The sequence below is a fragment of the Athene cunicularia genome (assembly GCF_003259725.1).
Source record: "Athene cunicularia isolate RWA chromosome 1 unlocalized genomic scaffold, athCun1 chr1_part2, whole genome shotgun sequence".
Lineage (NCBI taxonomy): Eukaryota > Metazoa > Chordata > Aves > Strigiformes > Strigidae > Athene > Athene cunicularia.
In genome coordinates this window covers 50,817,304-50,834,814 of record NW_020799092.1, presented here as the reverse complement: position 1 = coordinate 50,834,814, position 17,511 = coordinate 50,817,304, and positions in this window count along the sequence as shown.

Below are 17,511 nucleotides of genomic sequence, written 5' to 3'. Positions count from 1 at the left end.
TTTAAGGCATGTATTTCTTTACTTTTATAGCTCCCAGAATTTCTAAGCCCATATCATTTTCTTTGTGATCTGAATCATGAAATTAGTTTTTATTCAAGATGCTGTCCAGGATCAGAAAAAAATGTAGTTTACTAGGAGATTCCTACTGAAACTCTTCATTTCAGCAGCATTAAACGTATCAGCTCTTTTTAGAATGAAATTCAGCCTCTCTGAAGGCAACAGGAGTTTTGTCATTGATTTCAATGGTATAGCTTTCTGTCTTTTCATATAAAAGAATCACTTACTGCAGAGAGGAACTGAGATGCTCAGGCTTGGGTTTGGATCTCGACTGATCTCCAAATCCTTTGTGTAATCACCCAGGCAGCTGACCTCTACTGCAAGTCCAGGAACAAGGATGAATTCCACTCACTCCCAAAAGAGAACAAGGATAAAGTAAATGTTTGGAGGATTTAAAGTCTTTAGGGACCAGAATGGTTCATTCCTCTCATTTCCCTCCGTTGTATTGTAAAGGTTTCCTTCACTCAAAGGCTGATCCAATTGCCATTGAATGTCACTAGTAAAACTGCAAGTGACTTGTAAGCCAGAGTAGACTGTAAGGTTATTATTGTCATTATTACACTACATAGAAATGATTTCTGAAGAATTTTTAAAAAACGTGTTATGGTTGTACTGTCACCTAGCCTGAAGAAGTTTCAGTTTTCAGCAAAACACAGAATGACAGCTTCAGAAGTGTCTCACTAGCTCCCGTTTTAAGGGAAATCATTTTTCCCTTCAGTGTGCCATTAATACTCCCTGACTTCAGTGGGCTTTCTACATATCCTTCCAGTGATAGAAGTCGTCCTACACCAATAAAACACCATACTGACATCTTAGTGACAGCACATAGGAGAAGTTCACCCTTACTAATTAAACCTACATTTTCAATGTTAAGGTCTTGCTGCAGCACATCATAGGACTGTCTGAGGGAAAAAAACAAACAAAAAACTAGACCACCACCACCACCCCCCCAAAAAAAAAAAAAAAAATTAATTTGAATTTAAAAAAAATCCCCCAGCATCAAAGTTTTTCATATAATCACTCAAAACCAACAAATTACGGAAGTTCTGAAGGGCACGTGTCCTTGCACAGTGGTGCTGGTGCATTGCATGCTGGCAGTCAATGTATTAGGGCAACAGTTTTATAACTTTCCCTGCCCTGTGTCAGTTCAGTGTACATGAAGAAAGAGATTTTTAAAGAACTTTTTTTAAGTTAATGCTTCTCGCAGGCTTCAGAGTAGGTAACTAGCATTAAAAATAGAAACCACCCTGCTGGAGATCCTTTCCATCGTGCCTTTCAGCATGATGTTCTCCCACCCTACACACTTACTGTTCATCTCTTTTCTTTTATTAATTTTCCTGCTAGCCTGAGAGTCACAAAAATTTCAATTACACTCTTTTGAAACATGCACTTACATAGATTTCTTCATTTCCTCTTGCTGGACAATGAAGTTCTTTTCCTAAGCTAAGTACGTACAAGCCTTTTCCCTCTGGGTAAGCATTCTCAGGTGTGTCAGAGAGGTCAGAAATCGTATCACTCTAGCTTCTTACTCTTTCATTGCACCAAAAGGATGGTCAGCAATCTTTCTGAGAGCAGATTAACAAGTAAGAAGCTTAACTAGAGAATCTCAGAACATAACTTTCAGTGCCCTGCTAGTATGCTTTGAAACAGATCTCAGTGTATATTTTCAATTATATATTCTTAAAAATGCAGTACACATGGAGTGGTCTGTTTGTCCTTTCCTTACACAAACATGTTTACCTTCTGCTAATGGGAGTAGCAGAGGCATGAACAACATCTGGGTTGTAGACACTAGGAGTCTTTGGAGTCCTCAGCACTCTCAGCTGCGTTACTTACAGTTTTAGCACACTGCCAATAAAAACTCAGAGAATATTTCCACTTCTTTCTGCGTTTGTGCTTTGGAGATGTAATGAACCTTCTTTCAGTCAAAGCCAAATATTTTACTGTGGATGCAAATTTTTGCTAATGAATGAATAGCAGACATACATTTTTCATTTGATAAAGACATACACTTAACGTTGTCATTTAAAAAATGTATATTCATATAGTCATTTAAAAATAACTGGCACCATTGTCATAATTATCTTTTCATATGTTCAGCAGTGCCAGGAATTAACTATGAATGTAAATGTAATCAGGCATGCTATCACACTTTTAATAAACAAGGGAGCTTCTATATCTCTATTGTGCTGGGCAGGATCTGTGGTTTGCTCTTAAAGAAGTTAAGGGGAGTCTTTTCCCAGCTAACAAGTGTGTTGGTTCACTAGTGTCCCACATCGTATTGAGTCTGCCGAGACTCATGGGGCAGATTAGCTCCCAAAAAGGCATCCAGATCCAACTATGGGAAGAAAAATTAGTATTTGTGTGTCCTCTTTCATAGACCTCGGAAGTGGAGGATTGTCTGGAAACAGTGTTCAAGAATGGATTTTTCTGGGGAGGTACTAAGCAGGTTCCTGCACTTCCCCATTAGCACAAATGCTCTGTATGTTCCTACATCACACAGCATAATTGCAGTCTTTTATCTATATAGCCCTTTCCCTGATCTCCCTGCTTCAACCTCTACCTGTCAGATGAGAGACACTTTTGATAATAGTCTATGTATTTTAAGGAAAGGCCCTCAAAGTCATCTGCACAAGAGGAAGCATGACATATGATCAAAACACAACTCACCATGACTTGATTATTTCATTTTGGTCTTGCCCCAGCTCCCACCTCTCCTCATCTCTCTCATGGGTCTTTTGCTTCTCTGAGATTCTCGCCTCCTTGGAGGACCAAGTGGCTTTAGTGAACAAACATATGATCACAGGTTCTCTCAAAAACCCTAAGACTGCTTATTAGCAAAAAGATACCAGAAGTATAAAAGGTGAATTGCATAAAGGTGATACTATTTTCTTAGTATGTGTTGGAAATATGCAAATATTTTCTTTCAAAATCTATTCAGTGCTCTTATGAAATGCCCAGCTTGAGAATCACATTATCCTTCAGAAAAAGCAGAAGATAACCAAGATCTGGGCATACAGGCCTGTGCCTCGAAGAAAATATACAATGGAAGGACTTACTTTGGGGTTGAAAAGGCAGTTTACTCTCCAGAGGCATTTAGGTACTCTCTATTTTTTCTGTGAGAAAGGGATCAGTTAGCTGTCACATGAGCACCTTTCCACTAGAAAAGGGCCAATACAACTTGCTCATTAAACCCAAGCCACCAGATCCCTGTCACTTACTAACAGCCTTCAGAGCAGAATAGGACTGGATACTGTGCTGGATTTTAACCAGTGGCCTGAGGGTAGAAGCACCTGTGTGTCCTGCCTAGTACTAGGTATTATTTCTCACTGATTTGACAAGGATACTACTCTCTGTTCTGGCATACTGAAAAGCAAACACCACACCAGGGCACTCACTGGCAGGTGATGAGAAGACTTCTCAGCTAGGAGAAAACCAGCTGGAGACAGATGCCAAGTGCCTCAAAAGTCTCTTCCTCCAAATTCAGGCACCAAATTTTTCATGAGGGATTTTTATTTACGCTTGAGGAAAACTGCACCATGTCAGCACCACCTGGAACAAAGACTTCCACTCGGATTATTTTTCTTTGTGACCACAGCACAGAGGCCACTTTCATGAATCCCTGCACCTCCCATTTTTAATCAGGCCTGGAAGTAGATACGAACATAACAAACACAACTTCTTAACTGCTATCTCTCTGTATCAAGAAGAGGAGAAACGCTTCACATATGCAGCTGAGATAAATATGGGCAGATTTTCCAACTGAATCCTGTGGTTTTGAGATTAAGGTACTGGTAGTAAAGAACTTTTACTCAATATTACCATACACAAAGATGTTACAGGAATATCTTTCTCTTAAGAAAAAAAATTGCAAGTAACCTAGAAATACTGACTCTACAACAGTCTCTTGTTTAGCAAAAACATTGCCTAGAGAAACAGTGGGAAGCACAGTACCTTCTTCCCTTTAAACTTAGCGCTGGTGTAGTGACAAGATACAATATAATTAATATTATTCCTCTTTAATGGTTTTGGATCATTAGTTGTCATCATAGTTGATTACAGTAACTAGCTATGCACTTGAATGTATGTGACTGGAAGCATGATCAGTAAATTTAACTTACTGATTCCCTAATGGGTTTATTTATGTCTTCAGCTTGGTGAAATTAGTAGTAACATGCAGGATTCAGTTTAAAGCCCATGCAAGTCAGCTTACAATTGTTTCCTTGGTCTCCAGGAAATCTGAGTCATATCCACACAGCAGGTCCATTTACAGATGTAAAAATGTTTTAGTAAGAAATGAAAACTCATTTCTCAGAGATGTCTTGGTGGATACGTATGTGTACACATGCCATGGTGTATATACAAGAATCATATTTTGTATGTATCAGCCATTAATTTTACTTTCTTAAAGAGGTATGAAGATAAAAAATCGTTTCAGTGGCTGAGTTCATGTGTGTGCATAAAACAAATTGCTGGCAGTGTAATAGAAATTATGGTAAGGTGTGCTTCCAAATGTAATGGGATGTAGTATAAATTTTATTATGCTCTCTGGGACATAAATAATACAAATTCTCCAAAGGGCCCTTGTGGATATCAGTTGGTACTTCCCTTTTTTGTGCCTTGCAGACTGCTATTGGTTTTGTGCTACTGTTGTAAAACCAGAAAACACTACATGAGCCTGCTTTACCCTCTTTGCTATTTTGTCTTTTGTACTAAACAGACATTAGTAACACAGAACGTGCACAGAAACATTCTGCGTCCTACTCTAGAGAATGAACAACACGCCTCATATTTTGTCACCTTCTTTTCAGCAGTGAGGTTCTCAGAACTGCTCTCTCTCCAGAAACATAACATGAAAAAATGTAGCAGTTCTTTAAATAAAAAGTTTTCTGCAGATAATCACTACTGAAGAAATGTAATCCTGCTTGATATTCAGTATATATTTTCTCCTGACAGTTTTATGGTACAATTAAATTTCATACTTTCTTTTCTACCACTCTGAATATGCATTAGAAAACCAAGCATCATAATTCTAAGCCAATTGGCTTGATTTGCTTGTTTAGAATCAGATATTTATTCTTTCTGTGCATTTCAAAGAAAGGCCATGGGCTGTAACAGTGTATTTAGAATCAATACAGCACATGGTCTAGCTTGCATAAAAATTTTGTGTCCAAACTCAAGTTATGCACTTTACATGAAAAATGAAATAATGTAATCCTAAAATGGTTTATTGGAGTAACAAACTGTAGAGAAACAATAGAGCTAATGGAAGGTTAGGGAGAGAAGCAGATTGTGGAATTCATTGTGTATTAGTTGAAAATTATACTGATATTTAGATGGACTTAATAACTTAATAAGACTCATTTGAATGCAACAGAATGAACACTGAGTTGATATTAACTTTTAATGCTTGTCATTTTATGTTAATTTGTATTTTTAAATTATAGTAGACTTTTTTGTAATCAGACTGGCTAATTATACCTCAAAAATGTAAATTTGACATGATGCCAACACCAAATTAAAAAAAAAAAAAAAAAAATCAACAAAGTACTTGGTTATAAAGACCTATAATTCACTGAAACTGGATTCTGGCTGAGTTCCTCCGACCACACAAAGCATTATGCTTTGCACTAGCAAAATAATTCAGTTTCTCTGAGATCATTTCTTTAGTTTGTTTTACCAAGTAGACAGTGCTAAAGCACTTTATTTGTGTAACTTTTTTCTGATCATTGATTTGGTCATTCCTGGAAAAATCCTTCATCTGGCCTTGATATATGCAGATGCAGTTTTCAAAGATACCTCATGCTTAAAGCACCATTAATAAAAAAATGTTTTTCTAGCACTGAAATGATCTTGAATTGGGATCATGAGCTCTATTCTTAAGCAGTACATAGTAAGTTATTCTTGTAAATCCTAAAGGTCTACTAGCCTTCTCAAATAAAAACGTAAAACTACCACCTTACATTTTATACATCTGGTTCCCTTCAGGGCAATTATTTCCCAACATATATTTAAAAAGTTACTGTGTGAAAGCATGCCAAATAGACAGGAGCTTATATACTACTAGAAGATGAGTACTTTCTTTTCTTAATTTACACTTTGGAGTTAGACTTTCATTTCTTTTACCATGTTTCCAGAATTCAAATTAAAAATTCCTTCTGTACAGATAGTTTTTTAAGTGCTCATAATTCAGATGTCTTTAAAAAACCAAAGTCTTTTAGTTTGAATGGCCTTGGCCTTCACCAAATTGGGAGATACTGTGTGCAAAGTGTTATATATAGTAGAGATGTGTTGAGCTGATAACCTTGTTACACCAGCTCTCTACCCATTTGAAGGGATTTGTTTGTTTAGAAAGTATTTGTGTAATGGAACCCAACTATTTCATGAAATATTTTTCCATTTGCATATGGGTGAGCAGATGACATGATTAACATTTAGAAGAAATTGAAAATCCTCACTCGTTCAGTAGGACATTCTTTCTCCTCCTCCCACCTTCCCTTAGGGTCAGCACTTTATTCACATTGTCTTTCAGGACACAGATTGTGATTAAATCAGTAAGCTAAATTTTAGCATGGCAAATCTTCACTCAAGCAAAACTCCAGTTGATTCAAGAGGGAAGTTTCTCCTAAATAGAAACTGAAAGTTGAACTGTGGCCCTTGGGGTCAAAAAATGTAGTTACTGCAAATAGCTAGGATAGGTGAAGTTTCTACCTCTGCTTTACTTCTGTGGAAATGTCGAAGCCAGGGTCTGCCCCTGGGTTTATGAAGTACTTTACACCACCATCATAACGTCTCCTCACTCAGCTGTACCTATAGCCATTCAAAGTCCCTAATGCACAAAACTATAGGTAGTGTCTCCTGCAACGCTGAGAAAGACAAGCAGAAATTCTCCATTCTGCCTTACTATCAGGGCTTTTGAGGACAGCTTTCCAGCAGCAGGATGTTGCATTGCTGTCCTCACAGAGCTTAGGCAGATGTGCTACGAGGTTAGTAGTTCTATGAGTTCACTGACAGCAGCCACAGATCTCCAGGGGCAGCGGGTCAGGGGTGGGTTTCCACCACTGCCCCCTAGGACAGCAGCAAAGCCGTGGGCAGCCTATAAATGAATCCCTTTCCCACCGGTAGAAAAATTGTCAGTCTGTGGTAGGACCTTGGTCTGCCTTATTTTTTCTAACCTTTTTATGTGTGTAGGTCACCAAGTTCAAAATTACACCCACAGTTAATTAATAATTACTGAACATCTTTGTAGTTACCAGCTGAATGTTGTTCCCCAGCCCTGTCTCTCCAAGCCCACATTATCAAACTACTTCTTACTCATATTGAGGCTTTACACTTCCAGCATCATTCTTACTGTTAGTTTATATCCAATATTATCAGGTCAGTTTTCTATCATAGATTATCTTTTTTAATTCTAAAGTCACAACAATTTTTTTTTTTTTTTTTTTTTTTTTTTTTTTTTTTTTTGTGGTGGAAGGGGAAGGAGATTGGAGGGGGATTGGTTTTACTGACTGGTAAGGATCTCATTCAACAGAAATTATTCAACCATCTGTATAAATGGTTGTGCTCTAGCATCTTTTATCTGCTCTCCAGTTGTATCCAGCAAATGCACACAATAACAATTACAGAGCACCAAGAGGGTTTACTTGCCCCTGATGCAGAGCAATGAAAATAGAATTCTGAAATTCACAGACCATCCTTATGATAACTAAGAATATGTCTTTACAGTGGCTCAGAACTGATTTTCTTTTATTAAAGCATATTCCATAATAGCTAGTGCATACTTACAGTGCTAGTTACTTTCTTGCAATTATGTTATTCAGAAATAATTGGATTTCTGGGTTTAATTGGGCTCTAAATTAGCCAGAGCTTTCATAAAAGCTATTACAGAGATTTCTAATAGCAGCTTTTCCTTCTATTTAAGCACAGAGTATTTCAATGAGAGTGATTCACCAGTGTAAAAAGTCTTGGCTGCTGTGAACTCTAGCACAGGTTCAGATTAATTATGACAATTTAGACACCATCCTTTTGTAATTAAACATTTGCTCAAAACATTACCCAGAGTGCACAACTCTGTCAGAGAATTGGTTGCCCTCTATTTAGAAAGATATGATTTTGTTTTCCAGCTCTTTGGAAGATCAAGAAGCTTTATGGTAGGTGGGCTCCTGATGACCGAGTTCAGAAGCAGGGTCAATATCTGCTTTCTCCCGCCAGTCATTTCACCAGCCCAAGGAGGAGGAGGCTTCATGAGGTGTCCTCCTGTTGCCTCCTCCCACCCAAGGAATTCTATGCTACATTTGCTGACCACCACTGAGCATATGTGCTTGTGTGCAAACATCCCACTACAGGGAAAAACAGAGAAGTAAAAATGCAGTCGGGTATTTTGGAGAATATCCTGGGGTAGTTCCTTTGACTTTGCTGCAGATGATTGAGGGGTGATGATGAGGTGATTCAGGGCCAAGAGTAACAGACCTGGCCTTTGTGCTTTCCCCTGTTTTCTGTGGTGGCATCACTACTCCAATGCAGCAGTATCTGTGATCCTCACAATCTTCACTGTACCCAGAAGGCTAGGCTGTATTTTAGGCATCACTTTGATTAAGGAGAGGTATGTTGCCTTATCCTACCAGACAGCATAACTCCTGGACTATAATGATGCCTTCCCTACTTATGTCCTGGCCCCGTGGAGGATAAGGGATAAGAAGAGCAATTAATCAGTTGACCACTAAATCCTGCCTGCTGACTGGCCCCTGCATGCCAAGTTTGCTGCACTAACTGGTTAAGAGAGGCTGAAGTTTTGCTCAGTCCTTCCTCACATAGTTTCAGGTAAAAAAATTAAGCTTCTCCCTGACACAAGACTCAAGACTGTGTTAATTTTATAATATAGGACTTGAAGATAGGGTGTGACCTAGCATGTGAAAACTCGGGAAGGGTTTGAGAAGGGAGACATCTTGGGCTTTGCTTTTTAGAGAACAAGTTAGCAAGTCTCTACTTCGTATTTTTTACTTTGTAAAATGGATAATCTAAGAAAATATAAAATGTATTGTGGTAAATTTGCCACATTCTCTGAATCGCCCACCCTTCTGAAGTCCGCCTCTCTCCAAAGGCTAATGCCAAGGGAGACAAGCCCCAGTGGTGAAAGCTGGTCTTGTTATTTCCTGCTTTGCTGGGAAAGTGGGAGCTGGCTGGCATTAGCAGGGATGTGGTTGCTTGAAATGACAATATTTTTCCTGGACTAAATTAAGGCAAAACCATGAGAGCTTCTGATCTCACCATTTTAGCTGTCCTGTTATTGGAACTGGTTTTGTTCTGCTCTGTTATTGGAACCTCTTTCCATGCAAAATAGATACGTCACGCATGAAGGTTTTGCCTTCCACGCTAACTCATCACCTGAGAGAGCAGGTGGATCTGATGTCAGCGCTTTTTGTGGGTTTTTTTCAATCGATTTATGCCCTCCACAGCATTCTTCTGGGGTATTTCTCTCTTCAGGAAAGGCACCCTATGCATAGCTTTTCAAAAAGACTTATGCTAAAATTGCAAATATATTTTTTAAATTATCACAGATAAAACAGAATACTCTTCCACTGATTCATACAACTCTGAAAAATGTTCACTTATGTAACAAAGGGTGGGATTCAGCCCCAGATTAAAACTTGAGAATTTGGATGCCTACATATACATATCGACGCATGAACTAGGTGGCCAAGCTTCCATCATAATTCTGCGGGTTTAGTTAATACACTCAAATGAGCATAAGGAGGATTCAGCCCAGTGTTGTAGACACTTTAGGACACTTTAGGACTCAGCCCTGTACCTGAATGTAGGTGCTCAGTGCTCTCTGAGAAGCCCTAGGGGATCCCATCTGACTTTTGGGTGTTGATCCTGGGAGGGTGCATATCTCCCAGGGTTCAAGTATCACAACTTTAGTCCCATGTCCAAGTCTGGGGCACTTCAAGTAGCACAAGAATCCTACCTTTATGCAGCTGAATTGATATCAAGAAGTCAAAACACTGAAAAAACTTCAAACACTCAGGGGCTCTGTAAAACAGCATAAGATATCACCATCAACGTAACTCATTATATTACTATGAATTCCAAACAATATCTGATCTGAAAGACGTGACACAAATTCAAAATTTGCCCAAATTAAATATGAAGGTTGAAACAATTCAGTTAAACTTCTTACAGGGGGAAAATTTGGCTTTTTCTACAAAATGCTAAGACTTAGATGAGACTGCATTTTCTGGTGGAAAAATCTCCTACTGATAGGCAGCCTCCTTCGCAGGTATACAAATGGTGAGTGATAACATTTCAGTATCTTGTAGCAGGTGCTTTTTGGTTTTGTTTTATTCATAATAGCTTGGAGGATTCTTTGAGACTTAGTTCAAGGCTGAGAAAGTTTTCTGGAAATTCATTTGCTATTGCACCCTTTTTCAGCTACCTGAGAAAATATATTCTTTTCTGTGAATAGTGGAAAATGGTAGCAAGGCATTGCACGGGTCAATTCTCAATCCTTTCCTAGTCAACAGGAGTTTTACAACCGACTTCAAAGGAAGCAAACTTAAACCTTCTAAATCAATATCGCAGTTTGCCATGGACTGAGTACAAATAAAGCCTTACTAAATTGCAAAAGGAATTTAGTGAATGTAGTCAATTTGCTAAGTTAAATGATAAAAAAAATACAATAATAAGAAATATCTTATTAAAAAGTATTATTTAAGCACAAGAACTTGTTTTGGGGCCTATTTCATTTAAGCAAGGATTTATCAATATTCATCAATAATATATTCACCTACGATGACTGTGAATAATGTGATGCTTAATATTCCCTAAATTTTTCAGATAGCCTTAGTGAAAAGTCATTAATTATAATATTTATCTGTTACTTGAAAAAGAACATGATATAAAATGACACCTCAATTTTCCTCTTTGACATTTCAAATACAACTAGGTCACACTAATCAATCAATAACGTGCTTATCATATACTGTGGTCAATTATACCCCAACTATCAGTGACAGTTTTCTGGCTTGCAATCTGGACACATATACTGTCATGACAACTACATTCTTTTTAGCCCTTTTGTATTTTACAACCAGTACTATTGCTTAAGGCACATCATAAATGTGTGAAAAGAGCATCAGATACTTCGTAATACCAATTCCATTTCTGTGCTATTAATGTATTTCCAAAAAATAAACTTTCAGTGCACCGAAATCCAAGAAAAATAGGATAAACTCCCCTTCTCTGAAGAGCAAGTTGCACGTAAAATAAAACTGGCAGTACTAAAATAGAGCATTTGCATTTGCTGATTGCAAGGCTGCAATTATGGCTCACCATGTTAATGAAGTCATAAACTAGTCAAGCTTACTTCTTTGGTTTATTGCACCATGAGAACCTTTTTTTGGAGTTGTAGCCATATAAACTATAATTATTAATGATATCTCTGTGAAAGACATTATTAATATTGTTTTTCAGGACATTATTTATATTCTGGGCTATCTGTAAAGATGAGTCAGTATCTCCCAAATGAACTTTGACACAGTTTTAAATAGAACTTCTCACCTTCAGACAAATCATATAAATCTTAACCTTCTGGTTTTTATTAAAATTATTCTGAATGAATGATACAGTCATAAATCTTATGATAAAGTATTTCTCCATTGGAAAATGCTGGTTGGCCAATGGTGAAATTGCTTATTTCAACAACACCTCACTCTAATTTCCCCTGAATGTTTTCTGATAAGGAAAAGCAGAACATTTTACATTTTTGCTTTTTAAAAAAACTTCTTTCAAAATATCAAAAGTGAATTATTAACACACTAGGAAGGAAAATTATGGGAGAAACAATTCCCAAATACATTATCCATAATTTTCATTTTAATTTCAGTTAACATTGATGAAATCTGAAAACACTTTTTGATATATTTGCTCAGAATAGGAAATTTTTTAAAATAGCAGTTTTCCATGAAATAGAACAGGCCGTTTTTATGAGGCCACAGGCTCAGTCAGGCTAAGGACACAAACACTGACTGATGAACCTTCTCCCTTCTGCAGCGGTGATGGCTTCTGCAGTACTGGCCTCCATGATTTCCCAAAAACACAAGAGAATATGACCCTCCCTGTATGGTTTTTTTTCATCTTTCTTGGGCAAATTTCTGTTTGCTCCAAGTTGCTCATAGCTGGAGCATTGAGAAGGAAGGAGATGTGTGAGTTCTCAACCATTCCAAGTGCACTATGAGACACATTTCACATCTTCCTTCGTTAGTGCCAGCAGCACACTATGGAAACAAAGTGAGAGTAAATTTGAACGTCAAAAGTCATTCTCCAGCTTACCTGTCATATCACATTCCCAGAAGTAATTAGCTCCCTGTTCCAATTCAGAAGCAATGGTATCTCAGAGGTGGTTGAGTGACCGTATCAGTTTCAAACTATTTATTCAGGATAAAAATAAGGAAAAAGGAAGACTAAAATATTGGACACATCTAACAGTTCAGTAATTGCTGTTTGCATGGGTTTATTGGTTTACATCATATTTTGATGCTGTTATACTCATTGGGACATTTAGAGGGTAATATAGTAATAATTTATGAAATAAGAGAGTCTGATCTGCAACAGTATTCCTAGCGGTGCATTTCGTATCTTATTAGCAAAACAAAAGCCATAAAAAGCTGATGGTGGCAGTGGGTTCCCACTGAGACATACCCTATTACAGTGGTATCCATGTCAGCTTTTTGCTTTTTAATCACAGCTTTGACAGTCAGTGACTACAGTGCTTTTCTTTTAAAAATCATATAGGTCTTCACTCAGGAGCCCAAATCATTTAGATGTCATTCTTTCTCCTACATTAAAACCAATCAATGAAAGGAGTCTTCTTAGTGCAGCTAACTTCCATTGGTGAAGACTGATACACCAGCATTATTTGCGTGTGCAGTCTGTAAAGAAAAAGTCCTTTCTTAACCCATAGCTTGAGTTCTTGTTGGCACTGCAATGGGACACGAGAGAGATGGGCAAGCATTCCTATGGCAATTTGAAGGTACATTTCTTTCACTCTTACAAACATGTTATACTACCAGTGCACAAACATTGATAACAAATGCTCACCTTTCAATATTCACTTGATTTAGTATACCCAAGGGGAAGGCGAAGGAAGGTGTCTCCCCCATAGATTGGCTCTCCAAGGAGAAAAGGTAGAGTGTAATTATTAATGGTTTCCAAGAGATGGCTCCCAAAGTACAATTATGACCCCAATGCTGAGTACAGATACCAGACTGGTTCCACAACTGATAATTTTATCATAGCATAAACCTGTGTTACATAGTACAGCAAAGTGATAACCTTAATCCAACTAACAGGGATGATAAGCGGCAGCACAGGGACTATATACAGCAAGTAAGGTGATATGTAACACAACTCTAAGAATGAGTGCAACTCTGAGAGCCGATAAATCAACATTGAGACCAGCAACTATTAAAGTAATATAGTAAATGCTTACAACAGATTTGTTTAACATGCTCTTGTCAGATTTGTTGTTTTCTCACCCATTTGTGCCTCACACTAGGCACCAAAAGGGCTGTTATGGTTTAACACCAACTGGTAATTAAGCACCATACAGCCACTCACTCACTGCCCTCCCTGGCAGTGGGGTGGGGGAGAGAATTAAAAAAAACCAAAGTAAAACTTGTGGGTTGATAAAGACAGTTTAACAGAACAGAAAAGGAAGAGACAAGAATAATAATAATAGAATATACAAAACAAGTGATGCACAATGCAATTGCTCACCACTCACTGACCAATGCCCAGCCAATCTCTGAACTGTGGTGTCCCCAGGCCAACTCCCTCCAGTTTATATACTGGTCATGTCATCATATGGTATGGCATATCCCTTTATCTTATTTGGGTCAGCGGTCCTTGCTGTGTCCCCTCACAGCTCCTCGTGCACTCCCAGCCTTCTCTGGCAGGGCAATATGAGAAGCTGAAAAGTCCTTGACTTAGTATAAACACTGCTTAGTAACAACTAAAACATCAGTGTATTATGAACATTATTCTCATCCTAAAGCAAAAACACAGCACTATACCAGCTACTAGGAAGAAAATTATTCCAGCTGAAACCAGGACACAAAGATAGGCAAGACCCAGCAATTTTGAGCTATTTTTACAAAGCTAATGTGGAAAATGTAAAAATGTGGATGAGAGAGGTATGCTGATGTATTGGTCAGCTCAAATGATTGGACTTGGTGAAAAAAGGTCATCGAGTCCCTGGGAAAAATCTTAAGTTCAATATTTTTCTCATCAATTGTAAAACTCCCTCCAGTTAAGTCTCTAAGAACTTTGTGATTGCCTGGTGGCTGGTTGGACCACCAACCACAGCTCTTGCTCTGGAGGTCAGAAAGCTTCCCATATAAAGCTCTATTTTGATTATAAACATGTTTTGAAAGAGAGACATTGTATGCCTATAGGAGCAAAGCATAGGAGTGGTGCTTTGACAGGTAAGCGATGCACAGTGGTATTGGCTCTGTCTTAGAATGGCCTTATTTTCCCCAACAGTGTCTTTAAAATTTAATCATCCTGGATCTACAAAATCATTGACTGTAATTTTGAATCTTCAATTTCATTTTTTTACACCATTCCCAGATTTTTATTGTATTACCATCTCTCATCAGAGAGATCATCTTTGTTTGAGTAAACTGAAAATCACTGGTTATGACAAAAAAGAATTCCCATTAACAAGTCATCATCTAATCATATTAGGATCTTTGTATCCTATTATCAGCTTTCTTATGAAATACCATTTCTTAATGACAGGGATTTGACTAATACTGTGTGAACTCTGTTAACATAATTTGAAAATTACTACCAAGTGTATATTTATAGAATAAGGTGTCATCTTTTTCATGCTTGCACATAATTCTAGCCTGTGATTTGATCAGATGTGATGTTGAAAGTTAATTTTCATCAAATCAACTAAGGAAGGAGGAATAGAGTTATCAGCACTTTGCACTGGATTAAAATGTATTGGCACAGAATTCAATGGGGCCTCAAAGGGAGTCAGATTTCTCTTCTCTGTGTCCACAAAGTTTCTTTGATGGGTGACAGAGGCAATCCATCCATTTAACATTTTCTTTGAGGGCAATGGTACAGCCTGTATATTCAACACGTAACATTTACTGTATTTCAGCTGGTTTCACTGAAGGCCAACCAGGAGAGTCTGGGCGCCTTCAGTTCCATTTTCAAGCCTTGTGCAGTTAACCCAATGCCCAATTCACTTCTGCCACCTCCCTCACTCTGAAATGCCACATTTCTTTCCCCATATTCCCTCTTTTGCCAATCCAGATTGATTTTACCTTAACCTGAGTTGCAGAAATCAGCCCTCCAGGCTCCCCAGAGCGTGGAAATTACACAGTGATGTAACACACCACCTCATCATTATAAATCTATACGTGAAATGATGTGGAAATAGGGAAGAAATTTATCTCCCCCCCCCTTTTTTTTTTTTTTTTTTTCCATATGGTTTTCTCCTTGGAGCTACTTGGTTTAATATATATATATATATATATATATATATATTTAATACTTCACTTTCCATCAATCTGAAGATACATTTCTTAGGTCATAGCTTGAGAAAAATTATTTCCAAGACAGAAAAACAATTTTTTTTTTCATAGTCTTGAAAAGACAAATTTAGGTTTTGATCCCTTTCTTATTTATTATCTTCATATCACCCTTCTCCCACCTTAAAAAAAAAAAAAAAAAAAAAAAAGGCAACAATTGATTTTTAGAAAATAAAATTTTCTATAGGAAATAGTCACTTTGGATATATGTATTCTGCTAAAGAGTAGATATCAACTTGCAGAATAGAATTTTGCTTTATCTTTTCAGAGGTGGACTCACTCCATGATTCTGAATAAAGAAAACCAATAATTAATTTAGCAGGGTTTTTTTCAGTTTGCATTACAAATGTGGAAATACCTATCTGAAATACTATACATAGTATTCAGAGAATACTATGTATATATATACTTCAAAGAAAAAATTTGGTTTCGACAGACTGTTCATAAGATAGCTTCACACTGGCAAAATACCGAGCACTAAGGTCAGGGACTGTCTTTTCGGTTAGTGCAGCATCTGATATGGGCTCAGATCAATGGCTGATGTTCTTAGATCTACTATCACATAAATAGTGATACATTTTTATGAATTACAATACCACAGAGTGAAATAGGTAGTATCATAAATGACAGCAAATAGAGCAAAATGGTCAAAATAAGTAAACTACCTATTGTGCTTCAGTATCTGTACACCATAACAGATATCTTTGTTACGGAAATCCATGTGAGGGGATAATGCAAGCACGGTAAAGTCAATGGAAATCTTTACTTTGATTTCCATGAGCTTTACATCACGCTTTTACTTCCTAATTTGCAACATCTGATAATCCACAATACAGCCCACAGAGTTATTAGTTTGAATTAGTGAAGTTCTCCTACCTATTGGTTTTAAGCCAATTTATATAGGCTTGTATGTTTAAGCTGTTAATACTGTTGAAGATTACTATGGTATTACTGCAGCCTGCAATATTTCAGAGCTTACAGCACTGTTTCTCACCAAATCCTTGAAACGGATTTGACTTTTTCAACAGCACTTCTAGTTGTCTAAGAGCTATCACTTGTGAAACAAGCCTCTGAAAGCCTGGGCTAACTGTGCTAACTGTCAGAAAAACAGCATTTATTCTGCTGAAAGAGCTAAAGCAGGAATTAAGCTGTTCAGCACAAAAACAGAGAATACTTTTTTATCTTATCTAACTTCAGGTATCTGGATAAAAATTTCCATTAATTAAACTGGGAAAATGTTTCATTGAACTCTGATAGTTTCAATGAATTAATTTCTTAAACTTAACCCGTATTTTCTTTCACAATTCATTCATTTTAGTAAAGAATTACCCATTTGAAACTAATACTGGTTCTGCCACATGAAAAGAATCCCTCGATAAATGTAAGTCAGTGTTCTGCTCTAACTGCACAGGGGAGATGGATTAGTGTTGTAAATTAACTCACAAACAGACTGCATGCTTTCTTGCCCCTTAAAACAAAATCAGTGCACGGCTAAGTAAACCATCTCTGAAAATATGTAGCTACAGTTGCTCAGCCAGTGCAGAAAATATTATTAACAATCCCTAGTCTTGGTTTGAAAAGTTTAGCTAATGACAGTAGTCTGTGTGAGAAGAAAGGGAAGCAGAGCACCATCTGCTGTGCAGCCATGCAAATGTTTCAGAACAAAAACTCTACCTTAAGCTTTCCAAATAGTTAAGACATATGGAAGACTATCATCATCCAACATTACATGACCATGAGCTTGAGATGGACACAGTCTAGAATTAGAGAGGGACATAAAGAGCCAGGGTTCAGAGTTAGCCATCAAAAGCTACAGGGAGGAAACAAAGTCAAGGAGTGTTGTTTCGTT